The sequence below is a fragment of the Pinus tabuliformis genome, chromosome 4_2 (assembly GCF_031772625.1).
Source record: "Pinus tabuliformis cultivar Carrire ecotype Pingquan chromosome 4_2, CPIR1, whole genome shotgun sequence".
NCBI lineage: Eukaryota > Viridiplantae > Streptophyta > Pinopsida > Pinales > Pinaceae > Pinus > Pinus tabuliformis.
The window spans coordinates 576,084,768-576,106,893 of NC_142304.1; positions in this window are offsets into that span (position 1 = coordinate 576,084,768).

Genomic DNA, 22,126 nt, shown 5'->3' on the forward strand with positions numbered 1-22,126 from the left:
AACTCTCTCGGAAGATGGAATCTTCCTCCCCCCCTAGTCCAAGGATCCAGTCCTATGCGGACTTTTGTTCCATCATTGATTCTCCAGGCTAGATTGTTGTAAATGATAGGTAGGGAGTGTAGGAGAGCCTTCCAGACTGATGATATGCCTGTCCTTGGCCAGCTAGGCATGCGAACCCAATCCATGATCGGGAGAGGCCAAATATACTTATAATAAGTGATAGAGGTCCAAAGATTCCGCTTAGAAAGTAAAGTCCAACCCATTTTTGCAGCCAGAGCTTGAGAAAATAGAGCTAGGTCTTTTAATCCCCAACCTCCCCATTTTTTGGGTAGAGCAATCTTAGACCAACTGACCCAAGCAAATATCTTCTTATCTTGTTGTCCGTTCCAAAGGTATCTGCTACAAATCTGTTGAAGGCAGGCAAGGATATTCCTAGGGATCCATGCCAATGCCATCCAGAAAACAGGTGTGGCCTCCAAAAAGATTTGATAAGAACAAGTCTGCCTGCTCTGGATAAGAATCTATGGCACCAATTTGTGAGATTTTTTTCCAACTTGATAACCAACCAGACCCAATCCACTATTTTTTGGTTGAGGGGTTTGATCCAAAATCCCAGACATTTAAACCCACAGTTAAGTGGAAGGATGCAATATGGAAAGTGATGCTGAGCAAATCGAGACTCATGGATGGAAGTGAGGGCTAAGGTAATAGTGGATTTCCCATGATTAGCCTGCATGCCAGTCGCCTTAGAGAAAAGGGAGAGTACATTTGAGAATGAGGTTGAGTCTCTAATGCTACCATCAAGAAAAATGAGAACATCATCCAGAAAAAGGAGATGTGTGAGGTAACAGAAATCATTTATTTTGAGACCACAAAACCTACCATCTCTTTTTGCATGTGCTAGAAGTCTACTGAGTCCTTCCATGACTATTAGAAAGAGTAAGGGGGAGAGGGGGCAGCCCTGTCTGAGACCTCTTTCGGCATGAAAAAAATGAGAGGCTGATCCATTGATGAGAACATTGAAATTTGGGGTAGTGATGCATGACATGATCCAGGTGATGAAAGCGTGAGGGAAGCCAAGGTGAATGAGGAGCATCTTGATGTAGAGCCAGCTAACTCAATCAAAAGCTTTTGCCACGTCAATATTTAGGATGATTCCTTTTAACTTTTTTGACCGGATCGTATGAATGGACTCTTGGGCCATACCTATGGCTTCATGTATTTGTCGATGCTCAAGGAAGGCAAACTGTAAGGGGATATATGGTGAGAGAGAATAGGTCTGATTCGGTTTGCAATAATTTTAGCTATGATCTTGTAAAGACAGATGCAGAGGGAGATGGGCCGAAAATCATTGAAGGATGAAGGGGAGTCAGACTTGGGGATGAGGGAAATGAAAGTGGAGTTGACGACATTGTATAATTTACCAGAAGTTCTGCATTCTTCCGCAACTTTTAATAGATCATCCCCTAAGAGCTCGTAAAAAGAAAAATAAAATTTGATCGACCATCCATCTGGTCCAGGACTTTTGTCTTTTTTGAACCATTTCAAAGTCCCTTCAAGCTCGCCAGATGTAACAGGAGAGTTTAGCTCTTCTGCGTCATCTTCATTCACAAAATGAGGGAAATGGCTAGCAACATTGATGATGTTAGCTAGATTAGACCCTTGAGGGGATTTGTAGAGATGCTGAAAGTGAGAGGTACCTAGATGAGATAGTTTATTAAAAGTTTCTGCCACTCCCCCATCAGGTAGGGGTAGATTCCAAATAGTCTTAGATACTTTTCTCCCTTTGGCATAATTCTAGAAGAATTTTGAATTCTCATCTCTAGCTTGTAACCATATGGCCCCGCTCTTGAGTTGCCAGGTTTCCTCTCTCTCCTTCAATATCCTTTCCTTCTGTTTCTCTAGCTCTATCAGATGAGATTTTTCACTAGCAGATGAAAATCCCAGATTGCGGTCATCTGATAGGGCACTCAATTCAGTCTTGATTTGAGATAATGTGAATTCATCCCTCTGATTTTTCTCTTTGGCCCAGGTGATGGAGAGGTGCTTGAGCTGGGTCAGATTGTGACAGAAACCCTCTGCAAGGGATCTGTGTCTCGAGATAGGATTAGCCTTCCAGAATTCAGAGACCAGATTGATGTATCCAGGATCCTGAAGCCAAACATGATTAAATTTGAAGGGAGATTTGGGCTTAGGGTGGGGGCCAAGGATCTCTAAGTATATGGGGGAGTGATCTGAGATACCCCCAGAACCTACCCATTGTCCGCACTGATGCAGCTGATGCAAAAGAGGAACCTTCAACAAAAAATGATTAAGCCTTCTGGCAAGAGTAGCTTCCCCCACCCTTCTGTTTCTCCATGTCGGAAGGGGTTTATTCATGGGGAAATTGGCAAGGTTATGTTGTTCCAACAGGTTCATCAGGTACCCTGAAAGTGTGTCCACTTGAGCTTGGGAACCCCAAGATTCCCCAAATCCAATGGGGAAATTGAGATCTCCTCCGAGAATTAGATGGTCAGGAGATGTGATCGAGATATTGAGAAAGTGCTACCAATAGATCTCCCTTTGATGACAAGGACCATATATGTTAATGACCCGAAGATTTAGGCCAAGCTTTGTCGAGAAGATGTCCAATCCAATAAACCCTGATCCTCCCTAGGATGCTAAAACCTTAATGGTACGAGGATTATGCCCTATGGCTAATCCCTTGGCTCGTCCCATAGCATCAAGGGAGTATAATTGCTAGCCAGGTTTTAAGGAGGCTAGAGTTCTGGATATGAGTTCAACCTCTCCCAGTGTTTCTTGTAGCATGATAATATCAATAGGTTCAACTTCAAATAACCTACACAGAGCTAGTTTTTTGGAGGCACTAGCCATGCCTATGCAACTAAATGAGAGGCACTTCATGGGGGAACCCTGCCCGAGATGTTCAACGCTCTAAGAACCCCTTCCAAGGTAGATTGTCTGCTTATGGCAACCTCTGCCCCAACCCTTTGAATAACTTTAGAAAGATAAGATTTCCTCCACCGGGACGTTTGAATAGCAGAACCAGGTAGGGAAAGACCCAACCCCATGAGGAGAGGCGGATGTCCATCAAGATGTGAATGGGAGCGCAAATTATATTTGTGAGGTGGATCCAACCCATCAGAGGAGGGAGGGGAAGGGTTGGAAGGTGAGGGAGGTATAGATGGTTAGTGGTGGCTATGGTGGGCGAAGACAATTTAAGAGAACAATGAATAGCATATGTGTTGATGGTAGATGATCTATCAAGAAATGAACTGCATGAAATTGAAAAAGGGTAAGAGGATAGTGAAATACCCGCATTTTTTTCAGCCTCAACAGTTGCTCAGGCTCTCGTCAAGGGAGGCGATGGCATCCTGTGAGCTCCTGCTGCTTCCATTGGAGTGCTATCACGAACAGAGGCCTGGGGTACCGAGACAGGGGTGCGATCTGGTGGAGTAACAGTTGGCCCCATTGTGGTATTCATAGTGCTCGGAGGATCCATCGGTTTCTTGATTAGCGGGAAATCCTTGAAGATGTGCCCCACTTTGTGGCATCGCCTACAGAGGAAAGGGACTCCTTCATAGTCCAGGATCTGCACCCAAGAGTAATTTCTCCATTGAAGGGTAATTTTCTCCTCCAGACCCTCACGCGTATCCAAGTGGACCAGAATGCGAGCTAGGGTTCGATTCTTGGTCTGAACGAAAGTCTTGTCGTGGTCCAGGTATGTGCTGAGCTCATTCCCAATTCTAACAAATACCTCTTTAGACCAATACTGTAATGGGAGTCCAGGTAAGCAAACCCAGAGGGGTCCTGCTCCAATCTGCTCCCACTCCGGGTTGAATAGGGGGCTCCATCTCTTGAGGATGACCGGGGCCATCTCAATGTGCCAATACCTAGCAAGAACTAGGTCTGTGTAATTTTATTTAGTAAAATGTAGAGCAAACCAACGCCTAGGAAGAACCTGCACCTCTGGCAGTTCTTTAAGCATGCTCCACCAAATTTCTCGCACCTAGAGGGTTAACCTATCCATTGAGTATGCCCTACCTCGGACATGTCCAACCAATACAGTACTCGCCATATTAATAGCATCCTCCATTGCAATACCTTCACCAAAATGGATGGTGATGTCCTTTGTAGTGACCTTCACGCACTTTGTTTTATGTTTCCTAGTTCGGGGCACTGATGGGTGGTCCAATAGCGAATGTGATGAGGTAGCCCCTTCCTGAAGTAGTTGAGCTGCTGTTTTGACCTTTATCGCGGGCGTTTCAAAACACCCAGACGAAGAATTTGTCAAAATGGGCGGGTTATGGCCACGGGATGAAGGTGTTTCCTTAGGCTGCGCTGGGAGCGACATTGAGCTCAACAGATGGAGATGGCTAACCGAAGGATTCGGTTCGAAAGTGGGCCATGGCAGCGAGATTGCAGTGAGGAGATGTAAAGTACCTAGGGATAGGCTAAAGTACCTATTTGATCAACCTAATTTGAATGCAAAACAAGTGAGGTAGTTGGAAACACTTAATAAATTTGACTTTGAGATCAAATATATAAAGGGAAAGGAAAATAGAGTTGTTGATGCACTTAGCAGAAAAGTGCAAGTAAATCACTTCACAACCTTAAGCTCTTATAAAATTGACCTTAGAGAACAAATGAAAGATGTAGGACAATATGATGAACACTATCAATAGATAAATAAAGAGTTACAATAGGCTGACAAGGGAGAGAGGAATATTACCTCACTAAAGATGGCTTGATTAGATTTAGAAATAGAATCTATGTACTAAACAATAGTGAATTTAAGAAGCTCATAATTAAGGAATTTCATGCCAAACCATATTCCAGCCCATCAGAAGACCCTCACAACCATAAATAAGTTTTATTTATAGCATAATATGAAGAAAAAAGTAGCAAAATTTGTTTCAAAGTGTATGGAGTGCCAACAGATGAAGGCTAAATGTAAACACCCAATAGAATTATTACAGCCTGTTCCCACTCCAGAATGGAAATGGGAAGTGATAAACATGGATTTTATTATAGGGTTTCCAAGGAAATCCAAACAACATGATGCAATTATGGTCGTAATTGACAAATTAATCAAGGTGGCTCACTTTTTTGCAGTCAAGTCCACCAATCAGATAGAAAAATAGCCCAAGTATTCAACCGAGAGATTGTGAGACTGCATGGGGTTCGTAAGAAAACCATCACAGATAGAGAAGCTAAGTTCACCTCAAGATTTTGGAAAGAAATCTTCGTAGGGATGGGGAAAAATTGGCCTTCAGTATAGCTTGCCATCTATGTATCGATGGAAAAACAAAGAGAAAAAATAAGATCCTCGAGGATATGTTGAAAATGTACATAATTCACCAGCCAAAGAAATGGGAAGGCTACCTCTCCTTGGTAGAGTTCACATACAATAATGGGTACCAAAAATATCTAAAGATGAGACCATTTGAGGCACTTTATGGGGGGATTTCCAACACCCCTATTAGTTGGAGTGATCTAGTGAGTAGGGTCCTAATTGGGATTGAAATGTTGAGAGAAATTGAACAAGAAGTTCATACAATCAAAAGAAATTTAAAGGTAGCACAAGATCGAAAAAAGTGTTATGTAGACCAACATATATTCCATAAGGAGTTCCAAGTTGGGTAGCATGTATATTTTCACATTAAACCCAAGAAAAAATCCTTGGGGATTGGGTCATGTGCCAAGATGGCACCACGATTTTGTGGACATTTTGAAGTACTAGAAAGAATTTGATTGGTGGCTTACAGATTGGCCCTACTGCCTTCAATAAAAACTCATGATTTTTTTCCATGTATCCTTACTTAAAAGATATGTGAGAGATCTTAATCATGTCATTGATTGGTATAATCTACAGGTGGAACCAGAGGGAGAGTTCCAACCTGAACGATTGTGCATCCTATAGCAAAGGAGACTAATGCTCCAGAATCAAGCAATAGAGTAGGTTAAAGTGTATTGGAAACACTTTGGACCTGAAGAGGCCACCTAAGAAATGACAGATTAGATGCAGGAAACATATCCGTTCTTGTTTGCTAGATAAAGTAAATATGAATAATTTTGTAAATATTGTATAAAGTTGTTTATATAGAGCTCCATAAATAGTACATATAGCTTAGCTCATTTTGTTTTAGTGTTTTTGGTCATAGAACATCGAGGACAATGTTCCCTTTTAGGGGGAAGGTTGTAATGACTCTAGTCATTTTGTATATATGTAAATGTGATGCTGGTTGTTTTGATCAAAACATAAGCATTGTCCTAGTTATTTTTCACTCATATGGTTGCTGCAAATGTTTCATGGTGTTGCTATATTAGAATAAATGATGTTCTTTTCTTGGGATTCCTTACAACGGCGAGAATATGGTCATAATTAAAGCCATAATTGTGATTACATCTGTGAATATTACAAACATTGTCAAATTCTTACTTACAATTTTATTTTCGAGTATCATTAATGCTATTATAAAGTTGACACATACACCTATGAAAGTTATCATAAACATATATAGAATTATATGTGTGTGAGTAGCATTAATGTTATCATAAAGATGACGTGTATACCTATAAAGGTTATTATAAACACATTACAAAAATGAATGTAAACAAAGTAAAATACATTCAAGTGACAGGGAAGGTGGGTGAGGAAATACCCTAACTAACTGCAGAAACCTAAATGATTGGAGATTGAAACCAAACAATAGAAGAAGAGGAGTGGAACTAGGAAGGACATGGGAAAAAAGAAAATAAGGAAGAGAAAGAGTGAATGTTATGGAGAGAAAATGAAGGGCATTAAAAGAGCATCACCAGGAGTACGTTGTAGCATGAATAAAGTGCAATAAACTTGGTCATATGCTCTATACAACAACCAGGGAAAGGCATACTTTTATACCAAGAATAACTGAGGACATAGACCACTAATTTCTCCTGATGAGTTATTGAAACCTTGCTCAGTTATGTGTACAAATTCTTGAGTTTTCCTTCATTGTTTGCACATTAAATGGTAATATAACTTTGGCTCCCTTACTTTGATTGAAGAGGCTTACTATGTAAATAAGATTAGGGTGGAAATTTGATCTCTAGACCCTAAACTAAGAGAGTGTGGAGTTTTTCACCTATGGAATCCCTCATTGGCTAGTGGGTGGAGGTGATTTACCTTTGGAATCATTGGACTGGCCTAGACTAAGAAACGATGGAGGCTCTCACCTTTGGAATCCCTCATTGGTTTTTGGGTCGAGGTGTCTTACCTTTGGAAACCCTGAATTGGCCTGTAAATGAATTATTTTAACCCAGAAGGGTGGAGGTGGGTTAGACCTCTGGAATCCTTAACATATCTAGCTATGTGGTCATTGGGACTGTGAAGCTAGGGGGTGACAATTGCTTGAATATATTTTATTCGTAACAAAGGCACTTTTCCCCGTCTGTTTGTGGTTGGGAGGAAAATTACAAACTTTGTCCCAATACACATTACCTTGAAATCCATAGTCAATTTGTACATAAATGATAGTGCCTAAGTAATTTTAGAACTGCTACATTAAAAATATATCTTACCACTTCCCATAAATATCGATTTGCAGTATACACAACATTGAGTAAACTACATAAAAGACTATATGTTTTGGTTATTATGCCTAGTTATTATCTATGAGTAACATCATGAATTGACATCATGGTAGTGGTATTTTTAATTGAAATATTACCCATGGCATCATTCTTCCCAGACATATATGGAATGAACCTAATTCCATAAGGATTAAATAAACATTATGCCTAATTGAAGCGATTTCTAAATAGATCACTGAAGGTTACAATTTCATCAATTTTAAGAAATAACGTTACATTTAGATTTTCCTTCTGAAAAAAAACCGTTACTGGAATCTCACTATTAATTCAATGCTTTCATTTCAAGATTCATATCATCCTATACATAGCCTGATCCCTGCAACAATGTATGATCAAAATTTCCTCTACGATGCATGTAGAGGCTCACATATATGAAGTTCACTTTAGTTGTTTAAGAATAGTGCTTATAACTTCAAAACTGGAGAAACTCGTTATGCGTACATCAAGCATATTTCCAAAAAGAATTGACACCGTGGGCCAATATAAATCAAATCATAGCACATTTGAATGTTAAATGAGGATCAAATCTATTCATATGAAATCTGGGTTATGCAAGGGATTTGAAACTGTCAAATAATAAATTACAATCTCTAGAAATTGCTTGTTATATGTTGTACTGGCGCTTGTTATATCCATGTAGATAAGCTATGCTTTCTTGAGACAGAGTAAGATTACAAGCAATATAATATTCTATTGTATTTATAAGAATGGAAAATAATCGTAACAAAACTTAGAAAGCTAAGAGACAATGAAATTATTTGTAATTAAAATAATTTTTCAAATGAAGGAACCTCTAATGATCTATAACAAAACCTGCTCTGACAAAGATTTATTTGTGAGATAATATAAGAAACAATGATTGTAAGCAGGCATACTAGAGTGGGATATAATAGGGACTTAAACACATGTTCAATGCTATTAAAGTTTGATCTCTCGCAAACCTGGGCTATGATAAGTCCTTTCATTTCTTAAGTTAGGAACTATTATCCAACTCACAAACTTATCATTTTCCAAATTGTTTTACTACATATTTTATCGAAGTTTATAATTATCGGGGTAGATGTTATCTTTTCCTTAAAACAGAGTATATATATATATATATATATATATATATATCCATAAAAATCTATGAAATGTTGAAATGTAGTGAACCTTGTGTAACCATACTGTGATTTATCTCCTTAAGAAAATGACATTTATTTATGTTTGTAAGGGCCAACCTTGGCTACAAAAGGCATTCTTACCCATGACAAACTCATCCTTATTTCTTATAAATTTAAGCATTGTAACCCTTATATCTAGATTTATTACAAAATAACTAGCATGCTACATTATTTAGTAGTGTCTTCTGATTCTTGCTAAGGTTTGAGCAGATGTATAGTTGTTAGAAAACTTGCACTACAAGAAAAAAGGAAATTGGTGAGGGGCGAAAAATGTCACCATAAGATCATTGGTGACGGTCAAAAGAGTCTCTGTCACCAAACACTGAACACGATCAAAGGTGCCATCACCAAAAGTATAGGTGTTGTGGTGGCGTTCAAGGTCCGTCACCAATAATGATTTATAATCACGAATAGTGACTGTCACCATTTCATATGAGCAATGGTGATGGACTTTAGCCTCAGTCACCTAAAAACTGAACGTCACCAAAGATGGCGTCGCCAAAAGTATAGTTTTGGTGACATTCAAGCTCTGTTATGAATAATCATTATAATGACGGTTAGCGACTGTCACCATTTCATATGAACAACAACGATTTATTGTGATGGACCTTTCATGGTCGTCACTGTTGATGCATATATTTGGACACGTTCATTGGCTGTCACCATTTCATATTTTAGTGAGGGTCAAAAAATCTCATGATAAGCTTATTGGTGACATTCAAGGATCGTCACAAATAATGACTATAATGACAGATAATGACCGTCACCATTTCATATCAACAACAATGATTTATGGTGATGGACCTTTCATGGCCGTCATTATTGATGTGTATATATGGTGGCATTCGTTGGCCATCACCATTTCATATTATGGTGAGGGTCGAAAAATGTCACCATAAGCTCATTGGTGATGGTCAAAAGAGCCTCTGTCACCAAAAACTAATCGTCGTCATTCCATATCAATATCAGGGCACGATGGAATCGAACCACCAACCTCCTGCTTGTGAAGCAGGTGCTCTTCCATTGATCTAACACCCTTTAAAGAATGAGAATTTAAAAAATTAGACCTTGAAATTTTATAAATTGTAAATTCTACAACTTTTAATAAATTATAAAACTTAGAAAAGTATTGGCAAATCTTTTACTAAACAAGCAAAATAGCATTGAAGCTGCAAGTCACTACGTAAAGGTTATGGAAGTTATGAAAATTGGGTAGAGGGAAAAATAATTACATATAAAAAAACTCAATATGTTCAATTGAATACTCAATTAGAAGTGAAACTTTGAAGACATTTATAGCCTATAAATGACCTATAACTATCAATTGCATCAAATGTTGTAAAGGAAACATCATAAATGACTAGCATATGGAAGAAGAGCATTGATGAAGACAGATGCAATATGTTACAATTTGAGTGAAAAAATTCTAAATGTTGTTGCTTTTGGGTGACTTTTATAATTGGGACCTTTGTCTTTCCTTTATCACATAAAAATTCAAATAAAAAATTAAAATTTTTAAATATTTGAATGATATCTAAACTTTTGTGCAAATGTAACACAGATCTTGGGGACCATGAACCACTAGAAAATAAAAACCAGAGAATTTCACAAGTCGGCACTCAAAACATGACAACAACCAACCAATGAAAAAGTTTGAAAATTATCACAGTAAGAATATCTCTTTTCAGCAGTGGACAATGGACACCAAACAATAAGACAATAATTAATTCAGTTTAGGATAAAAAACATTGTGTTCAATTACCTGCTAGTACAAAATGAATTTAATTTTGATGAAGCAGAAGAGTCGATACTAAATCACAAATAAAAATGACCAGCATCAATGTAATTTTTTTTTTTCAACAACACAATCCATCACTACCTTCCATGTCCAGACATCTATATTTTGCAGGATTTAACCTCTTCTATAGCAAAATCCATAAAACATGGAGTTGATGAATGTTAAAGATGGCGCTGAAAACTAACCCTCGACTCATTTTGATCTTTGCATGTTCACATCCAGGAATGGTGCCTTTCTCATTGCACTGGTGAAGAGAAAGATGACAAATCTAATTTTTTGTTTAGTCTTGCTTCACTTGTCTTGCATGTATATTGGGGCATTTGTTTAATTTCCAGTTCAAAGGCATATGGATCAGCGTCTAGGGTAGAAGAGTTTAGTTGTTCCTTAAGTATGGATGAACCAAATGCTTAGATGAGCCAACAGTTATGTTGCCTCTGGCTTTAGGACCACCTTTTTCCCCTATTGTAGGGGTCTTAATCCCCATAAACTGCTTTTCCCTTTACCCACAACATGCTCCTTTCTTGGTGAATTCTTTTTCTTTCTTCTATGTGGAGTGCTTTCTTTCACTGGAATTTGAAAACTATTATGATTATATTGAACACATTGCATAAGACAGACATGATGACTACCAGGAATATTACTCAATACTTTATTAATAGATCTGGGGGTACCTTGTGAACATATCATATTTGAATTTCGAAGATTGAGAGAATCACTTTTTCTTTGCTTTCTTTTATACCCCTCTGTTTTAATTTTCTTTGAAGACTTTGGCATGTCCTCATCTCCCTCGATCATCAATTTCTATGAGTGTGTTGGTGTTTTATCATCTGCCTATGTTTTGGAAATACCTAAATCTGATTCTTTTGAGGCCCTTTTCTCACTCATGAAAGAATTTTTTGTAGTACTTTTGCCAACTGTTGGTGAACTTGAAGAGAAAAATGATTTCACAACACAAATTTTTTCAGTTGAGAAACATGGAGACACGGGAGTACTTTTCATATCTATTGTAGGAGAGGACATATTTCTAGAATCAAACACCTTATCCTGCTAAGGTGTTCCAGTGAATTCACTTGGATAGAAAGCAATAAATTCACCTTCATTCTTCAACTATTTCTGTTTATTTGAATTTTAATTGTGACATTCTTTATCTAACAAGGAATCAGAATCATCATTGGTATTAAATTCATCCAACACGACTTTGGAGGTCCCACTGGCATCTGCTTTTTTGTTTCCATGACTGAAAACCATGGAGATCCCCGTTGATACTAGAATAAGATGTATTCTTGATGCTTAAGAAAACATTCCATATTAACCATTGTTACCTGAAAGAAACCAAAGAGACAACACAACATCAACGCACACAAAATTCCCTATTGAAATATAATCATAACTTAGCTAAGAAGTCAACAAGATATTCTTAATTAATAAACTTTGTATTTAAAACCCTGTTTCTTTATATTTAAAAAAGATAGTACGTTGTACAACACTTATGTCTGTTTATCTAGGAAATTATATCATAACATATGTCCAATATATGGTACCTAAAGTAAAAAGACAAATTTGCTCAAGAAAATAAATTTAGAAAAGAGCTTTGAAAACTATATGTTTGTCATCAAAGCTTTAATTAGTTTCACAACAAACTAGTTGGAGTTAGAAAATCAAAATCAATCATAGGAAAAGAACAGGACAATGGCCAAAGTCACTATTCATACAAGTTACAACTAAAGCTAGAGTCACTATTTCCATTGCAGATAACTGAAATTTGGGCAGTGGTCTAACAATTAGAGTTGATCAGCAGGGAAGACTCGTCAATACCATCATTTTTTTCCATGGTTTGTCATGTCTCTGGATCCAGATCAGATAGCTTTCTATTCTCGGGTTCTACCTTTCAAGTACTGATTTTTTTCTCACCCTTTACAACACAATTCCACCACTCCATTTGATTTTGTTTTGTCAAGAGAATTGACAGGACCTTCCCATCCTTTGTTTTACATCAATCAATAACCATCCATCAATGATATAAAGAATAACAGATACACAACAAAGGCCAAAGATGCGCTTGATGTATACCTATGTTCCAGATGGACTCATCTGACCTTATTGGTGCAAAGAGCTCACCCTAAAAAAATAACATCCACATAGGATTTACAAAACTTTTTTAAATCAAGCTCCCAGTAAACCAATCAAAATATGAATATCCTTTTAATCAATGTAATATCTAACTTAAAATACAAGTGGCCTAGAATTGAATGATATGTCAACCATGTCAAGTAACTGACATCCGACGACTCGTGAGAAATACTAGCCATGCATATTGGATTAGTGAAATAATTGATCTAAAAAAGCTCAAATCAAATAGATGACTTACAGCTAATACATGAGGTTGCCTTTCATCCTTGTTGTTAGATAACTCTTCTTTACCTCACAGACAATGAAATTTTTTTCTGGTACCAGGTGGAAGTGGTATTGTAATATTAATCTATGATAGAGTCTGTGTCCATGACTACTTCTCAAGATCCACTCCATTACCATCATCTGGGGCTAGATAAGATACATGCAAAAACCATCAACAAGAAAATGAAATCTATAGCTTTTTAAAAAAAGGGGAGGTAATACACAAATTGAAACAAACTGTAGGACAACTCATTCTTGCAACATGATTATCTTGTCATGAACAATAAAAACTAAAATAAGGAGAAACATAATTTTAGCCACAGTTTGACAATCGTTTCCTTTTGCATATTCTATGAGCGATTAATGAGAACAATCAACTAAAGCTTGTCAACATTAGGATTATAGTCAAACATAAAGAACTGTTCCAACAAAAATATAATTCTAAACATAAGTGTCTATACCATCAACAGGAAAATGAAATCTACATCCTTGTAAGAAAAGGGGAGGAAAAAAATAATACACAAATTGAAACATGATTATCTTGTCATGAACAACAAAAAAATGAAATTAGGAGAAACGTACTTTTAGCCACAGTTCGACAATCATTTCCTTTTGCATATTCTATTAGCAATTGATGAAAACAATCAGCTAAAGCTTGTTAACATTAGGATTATAGTCAGACATAAAGAATCGCTCCAATAAAAATATAATCCTAAACATAAGTGTCTATATAGATAAGTATTTACTATTTATTGAGGACATTGTATTTATGAAAATATGGAAGTCAAATATTTGAAATAACACAATTTATGGTACCACTGCCTTACCACTATATGTTGAGTATTTTCTGAAATCCATATTTAGGACAACTCATTCCTACAACATGATTATCTTGTCATGAACAATAAAAAATGAAATAAGGAGAAATGTACTTTTAGCCACAATTTTACAATCCTTTCCTTTTGCATATTCTATGAGCAATTGATGAAAACAATCAACTAAAGCTTGTCAACATCAAGCTTATAGTCAGACATAAAGAATCGCTCCAACAAAAATATAATCCTAAGCATAAGTGTCTATATAGATAAATATTTACTATTTATTGAGGACATTCTATTTATGCAAATCTGGAAGTCAAATATTTGAAAAAACGCAATTTATGGTACCACTACCTTACCATTATATGTTGAGTATTTACTGAATTCCATTCAGGAATTTCTTCAAAGTTCAAACAATTAACATGTAGCCTAAAAAAGGTCATATTTGAAAAGGAGATAACCCAAAGTTGTAGAGTATATATCTCACATTTATATATCCTAATTTCTAGATATTGAAATGACACTTTTTAGCATACTATTGTGAATTCAACCCAAATTGCTAGACGAAAAATATTGATGGTTGTTATGCTAATATAGAAGTTTTATACATGCATTTATTTAAACAGTTAGCTTGCAATCTCAAACATATCTAAGGATGCACACAATACGTTGCATTTTTAGTGTTGGTGTGTGAACAATGTCATAACAATACTTCTAGCTATAGAACAAGCATTTCAAGCTTGCCTATGTTGTATGATATGGACATTTTTCCTTCAAACAAAGTTATGAGACACATAACCACTTCCACCCTTAAGATAAAATGTGGTTGTAAATGCATGGTGAACTCTCTTAGCACAAATATGCTGTTAGTATGGTATTGGATTCTCAGACTAGTGCCAGGTTTAAGGGTGCCAAATACTTTAGATTTTAACTATACGATATGGTGCAGGCTAGGCTTCAGAACAACATATTCTTTAGGATATTTCATGTTGGGAAACCTCCAAATATGTGTCCAGGAAAATTCAAGTTAAATGGAACAATGGGTCTAATTGAGGAAGCAATTACTAGTGCCTTGGATTTGTTGGGTTAATGGGTCTAGGGATTATTGAGGGAAACAAAGAGGTTGTTATTGGTAATCATAGAAAAATCCCAATCTTTATTTTAAGCCCTGAGGATGTGGTTGACCCACTTCCCAATCAAATTAAAACAATGTTGGATAGTTGTTCCAACCTCATTAGATTTCATATGAACAAAGTAGAAACTAGATACCATTCAAAATTCAGTAGACATAATAGTTTTCAGGATTTCAGGAATGGTAGGATTGCATGTTTCTGTTGGATTATGTCATGTATGAGGGTATGGAACTAGCATTTAATAAAAAGAACCAAACCCTCTATGTACCTTGATTTTTGTAACTTTGTAGCATTGATTGTTGAATTCCTCTATCATGACCCTAGTAAAAAAAATGTAACCTTCACTCAAGCTGGGCATCCTCATGGATGTGTGATTATGGTTTCACTGTGTTAGAGCCCGAGGTAGCCCTAATATTAAACAAGACCCTTTTCTAGTTGTAGATGAACCTTTAATTGAATCTTTTTTGGAGAAAGAAATCCTGAATTTAGGTCCCTCTAGATTCACATCCCCATCCTTTAAAGGCCCTTATCGATATTCTTCTTCTATTTGGGAGATAAAACCCTCTCATGCCAGTAAGGTGATTGAACCACATTAAAAGTGATGTTGGATGCAAACCTGCATCTAGCCTATCCACTTTGTCGCTCCCTCCTATTGACACATAGATTGGACTCAAGATTGACTTGGCAAATCCAAGGAGAAAGAGCGTGACTTAGACTTGGGAATAAATCAAGAAAGATTCAACATAAAACTCAACAAATGAAAAAATACTCACAATATATTCAAATTTTAAAAATGTAAAACAATTCATTCCATGATAAATCCACTTCATAAACATCAAAATAAACAATAATGTAAATAATTAGTATTAAATAGACAAATGTGGAATTTTAGATTTACTTTAAGGTTTAGATACATTATTGTACAAAGTTCCAAAATTTATAAGTAGAGTCCAAACACCATGGACCATGAATTGCGGTATGAATTAAGAAAGAAATGTAAACCAATTGTCCAACATATTAGCCTTTCAAATCTTCATCAGATTCTTGAAAGTGCTCCGAATATTGATGTAAAAAGAAATTATATTATTATACAATTATAACTCTGATGAAAAGCCTCCTCCACATGAAATCAGATTTTTAGAGGATACTGATGACTTTTTATACTTGGTTCTTATCTCTAGGTTGGCTATCGCATCAAACTTGAAAATCAGATTAAGGCTCGCCTAGTACTTGCAAGTCTGGAAAAATTGATCGAGTATCAGCAAACAGTGAAGACAACTTCCTACAACCATTTGACATTTTTTCTTTTTCTTGTCTCCCTTTGCAATAATTGTCTTTATGATGTTTTATGAAGAGGTTAATCGAGCTCCAACTCTTCTTTTACTATTTCCCTGCCCATGCATAATTGATGTTAGTTCTTTATAATTGGTATTCATCTTTTTCCTTTTTGGTTCTTTGACAACACTCAATCCATGTACCATCTTGTAAAAGATAAACATGGAGCCCTGATAAAACTTTCCACACAAACTGACCTATGCACTCAAAACCTTCCTCCTTACAAGTTCTACAACTTTGTGACATACCTCCCAAGAGGTTAGTTCTCTCTCGATATGTTTTACAAAGGTATTGAAGTCTCCTCCATGGAGGTGTTCAAACAAGAAAATGCAATTATCTTTATGAAGAAGGAAAATTTCAAGAACGAAAAAGCCTAATGGTCCAGATTCATGAAACCCTCTAAAATCCTAGAAAATAACTCCTACTATGTATCTGTCTCACCTTGCATCTCAAAAGAATCTCCCAAAGCGTGCAAACATGAAGTCTATTCACAAAATGCACAAGGATGTTGTAAGATATTAGTGAAGAAAAATGGAGGGTTTGCAATGTATTTACAATGTATAAGCCCTATCTTTTCTGGAAAACATTTGGCATCGATTTTAAGATTTCGGAGTTTCTCTTGATCCTTTTTTCCACTTTGAAATTTATAATAATAGTTGATCATGGGATCCATCATTAATGAAAAAAAACATTTTGTTTTGCAGAAAATGCCTGCCAAAATCATGAAATGGCCAAAAAATATTTCTGAGGCATTTCTAGCCTGTATTCCAGACTTCCCTCTCCCAGAAACATTTCCCAGCACTTTTTCTTGTACATATAATGGACTATTAAAATCAACTTTTATCTTTAAATTAGCTTTATTGGATGCCTTAAGATCTCTATTCAAAATATCAATGTTTTTTTTAATGGCTGGTTTCTATTTCAATTTCTTTGTGTGTTTCCTTAATGATAAGCTTCCCATTTGCCTTGCTTCACTTACCAAGTTGCAGATGCGGTAGGAATAATCTTTCATGCCACTTGTTTTCAATCCAACTACTAATAAAACAGATAATTCTAACACTAATGAAGTACATAACACGTTAACACAAAGACGCCATTAGCCAAAAAAGAGATAGCATAGACAGAAGAAAGAAGAGTCAAGTGTACCAAAGGAGTCTCTACTGAAGAAGAGGAAGAAGAATAATGTAACTCAAGTTTGAATCAATCCAAGGAGAACCAACATGAAGAAAAAAATTCCACAGAGTTGAGTGGAGGTGGGGTATCTCCTCCACCATCTTCAAGCAATTCTCCAGAGAATCCAGATTCCAAAATGAAATCCAATGGCAAGGAAAGCACTTTAAGATGTCAATCTATTGAAGGAGAGACCTATTTTATGCCTACAAAAACTAGAGCCTCTACTATCCTCATACTCTTGATATATTGTGGTTCAATTTCTATCAAGGATCACGGTTTCGTTATGGTTTCTCACTCCAAGTCATAGGTTTCTTGTGATGAATCTTAGCCACAATCAGGTGTAGTTCTGTCTAGGCCAGCTTGTGTCAAGGGGGTTATAGTTGGAAATGAACTAGAATGTATGCTTGATGATCCACACATATGGTTGACAGCAACACAATAACTAAGAGCCACAACTTCAGGATCATGTCTCCTGAATCTTATCTCTCCAAAGTGATATGATTCAATTTCATTGGCCTCTTTCATGGCTTGGTTGATGCTACCAACTCCATAGTATCCGATCCTGATAGGAAAAATTAGGCCATATTGACCTCTTTTACCTCTTAAGCACTTGTCACTCGATGAGAAAATATCTGATATAATATTTCCAACAGAACCACTCTGCTCGTAGCATATAAAGGTAGCAAATGAGGATCTCCCGATGCACCATAAACTTTGATTTCGACTCCCTATTCATGAAAATGTCGATCTCCAGTGCCTCCTATGACTTACTGTGCTTGTATTCTTGCCTTGGTCAGCCTGCCTATTCCACCTAGACCTCCAATAAGTTTCATCTATTTCCTTGTTTATTTCAACATTTACTATTTTTAGTAGTTTTTCGGGTCCTGAAATTCCAAAGTAGTTTTGACCCCCTAAACAACATTTTTTAGAGGTTTGCAGCAGGCCCATAGCCATAGGCAGGGGCCTGTCACAAATATTGTAGTACTCGGAGAGACCTTTCCAACAAGGTTTCATACGCGCCAAACGAAGATAATATGACCAAGTTATTCTCATACCAAGGATTTGTTTTGCAACACCAAAATCTTTCATTGCAAATGATTTTCCCAATTTTCCTTTGAGCACATTTATTTCCTACATTTTAGACCCTGCAACAAGCATGTCATCTACACACAATAACAATATAATATAGATGCTATCATTTTTCTTTTTAAGATAAACACAATGGTCAGAGTGACATCTAGTATAACCTTGTTTAGACATAAACCTGTCAAATTTTAGATACCACTGCCTTGGAGCTTGTTTTAATCCATAAAAGCTCTTCTTCAATTTTCACACTAACTTCTCCTTCCCTTTGACCTCATACCCTTGTGATTGTTGTATATATATTTCTTCCTCCAAATCCCCATGGAGAAAGGTTGTCTTTACATCTAATTGCTCAAGATGAAAATCTTTTATTGCCACTAGACTTAAAATAGTTATGATTGAAGTCATTTTAACTAGAGGATAAATTTATTTATTGAAGTATATACCTTTATTTTGTGCAAACCCCTTCACCACAATTCTATCCTTATACTTGTGTTTACCTCCATCTTCTTCCTTCAACCTGCAAAACCATTTATTCTACAATGTTGTTTTACCTGCAGGCAACTTGACTAAGTCCCAAGTCTGATTGTGCGTCAAGTAGTCCATCTCTTCTTCCATGGCTTGCTCCCACTTCTTCTTGGTTTCTACCTACGTTGCTTCTTCATATCTTTCCAGTTCACCAGAATCAGTCAACAATACATAATATAATGAAGGACAATATCGTTCAGGGGATCAAACACCACTTTCAGGTGTTTGAGGTGCCTGTTACTGTTGTGGTTGTCGTTGTTGTTGTGACTACTAATCATTATGATTTTCATGCACTTTTACTTTTTCTGTGATTTCATCAAGCATTGTGTTTTCTTTGTTTTCTTTTTCCTATTTCTTTCCTTGCATATGATCCTCATACGAGGCCTTTTCATTGATTATGACATCTCTGCTCCTAATGATTTTGTGATTTTCATAATCATATAAGCAATAAACAAAATCATTAACACCATATCCAATAAAGGTACATTTATTTGATTTTTCCTCAAGCTTTGTTATATTTTCTTTATTGATGTGAACAAAGGCTTCACAACTGAAAGTATTTAAAAATGAGTAGTTTACCTTTTTACTTATCCATGCCTCCTATGGAATACCACCATACAAGGAACTTGAAGGCCCTCTATTTATTAAATAAACAGTAATATCTACAACATCTGCCAAAAATTGTAAGGGAAATCCTGCATTCAATCTCATGCACTTTGCACGCTCCATGATTGTCATGTTCATCCTTTCTGACACACCATTTTCCTATGTTGTTCCTAGAACTATCTTCTCTTTGTGAATTCCATGCTCTGAACAGTAGTTATCACACACTTTGCTATAGTATTCACCTCCATTGTCTGATCTGAGACACTTCAACTTCTTTCCTGTCTCATTCTCAACCAAAGACTTCCAATTTTTGAAAGTATCAAATACATCAAATTTATTTCGAGTACAATAAATCCAGGTTTTCTTAGTTGCATCATAAATAAAAGTAACATAATAGCAAGAGCCACCTAGATATGATAATTAAGTAGGTCCCCATACATCTATATGAACAAGCTCTAATTTTTCACTCTTAGTGATCCAGGTCCGGGTGTGACGAAGGACCCTTGCAAGACCTTTTACTTTCATGATGTGTTAAATTGCATTTTTAAAATAACATAAATGAATACATATCTGCACGTTGTAAAGAAGAGGAACATGTCAATCATCAACACATGAAAACATAAGTCGTTGATAATAGAGTTCGTCTAGGAGGGACTACGTCTCTAAGCCCCGGTGTCAAGATGGTGTAGGCCACTGCATTAAGTGCTATCAATAGCGATGATGTACATAGAGGTGATGTCGTTATCATACAAGGAAAATTCCCTCATGCAGGAGTGGCTCTAAGATATGTTCCGCTACAGGAACTCTTAGTCAAAAGACTCCTACCAGTATGACACAAAGTCATGCATGATGAGCATCCCGCCAACGTGGCATGAAAGGGATCTCAAAACAAACATGCATGATGACAACATGAGTATCCCATATAAAACAAAGGGATCTCAACAAACAACATGATGAATCATGACAACAAGTACATTACATAGGCGATTCCACGTCACATCAAGTAGGAACCATAAAAACATGTGAGAAACATGATCCCACTTAGAAAAGTGGTATCAGAGAAGTCTTTGTGTTGATGTGAATTGCAGTGTGAATAATGGAACGTGCAGTGACAAAGGATGAAAGAGTGATGTACGAGACCATGCTCAACATTTCCAAAAGAGTGGAAATCATGTATGAAAGTCTATAGAAAGGGACAGAGGAAAAGGAGTGATTTCAGCTTCAGTTGCAAGCCACGGAAGAGGCCCTGGAAGAACTGAAGCAGAACAAACATAATCTTCAAACATAGAACGTTGAATTCAAGATGCATCTACATTAAGAGAAAGAGGAAAAATAGAGTTTGCTACGACAGCTGCAAGGAAAGGACGAGGCCTTGGAAAAGTTGCAGCATGACCTATTCAAGGTAAAAAGTAGTTCTCCATCTTCATGTATGTTTCCTGATGATGATTTTGCTATTTTCGAAAATCATACCACAGGAATTGGCTCCAAATTGTTGAAGAAAATGGGGTATGAAGGAAAAGGCTTGGGCGTTAATGGCCAAGGAATTGTCAAACCCATCAAAGTAGAAGAATTACCCCGTCAGGAAGGACTTAGGTATGTCAGGAAGGAAGTTGGGGAATGTGTCGAGATAGCTAGCAAACCACCAACAACAGATGATGAGCAACCCTCATCAATTCTTTCCAAATCGACAGAGGAGGTAAAAGATGTCAATTTCCTTTCGGTTTCATCTTCACATAGTATGCTTTCCATTGGATATTTGGAGATCCCAATTACAGGGACAAACATGAGGCTCCTTACAAGGACGAGGCACGAGGAGGAAAAAGAACTTGGTGTTAATAACCAAGGCATAACTCAACCTTTGGAGGTTGTGCATAAACATCAATTTGCAGGCTCGGGATACACTAAAGGAGAATGCTCGAAGGTGTCAAAGTCATCCGAGACATCGTCGAAATTGTCGAGGAAAGAGAATGATGGGGAAACATCCCCATCATCCCATGGAAATTTCCATTGCAAGGAAAGAGCTGAGGCAAGCACGCATCGCCATACTTACGCCAGAGACAACAAGGAAAGGTATAACCACTCTCAACATTCAAATGTTAATTTCGGTTATGATCATGTTGTTAATGATGAACGTAAAACATGGCATCGAAAAACATGCACCTTTTAAGGATTACATAACCATGCATTTTCTAAGTGTTGGAAAAAAATGGTAGCATACAAAAGGATGAGGCGTGAAAGACCCTCTCGACAGCATGAAAAGAAACAAGTTAAGTAGATATGGAGGAAGAAAACCTACTGCAGTCATTGCAATAGAAGTGGCCATCAAAGAGCCACATGTTGGAGGCTCCATCTAGAGCAACGCCTTAAAGAAAAAACGTCGGTGCATGAACCAGGTGAAATGATTGTTCGACAAGCAAAATCGCCACATGGAGGCAACCCATTCACCTTGATAACTGAAAA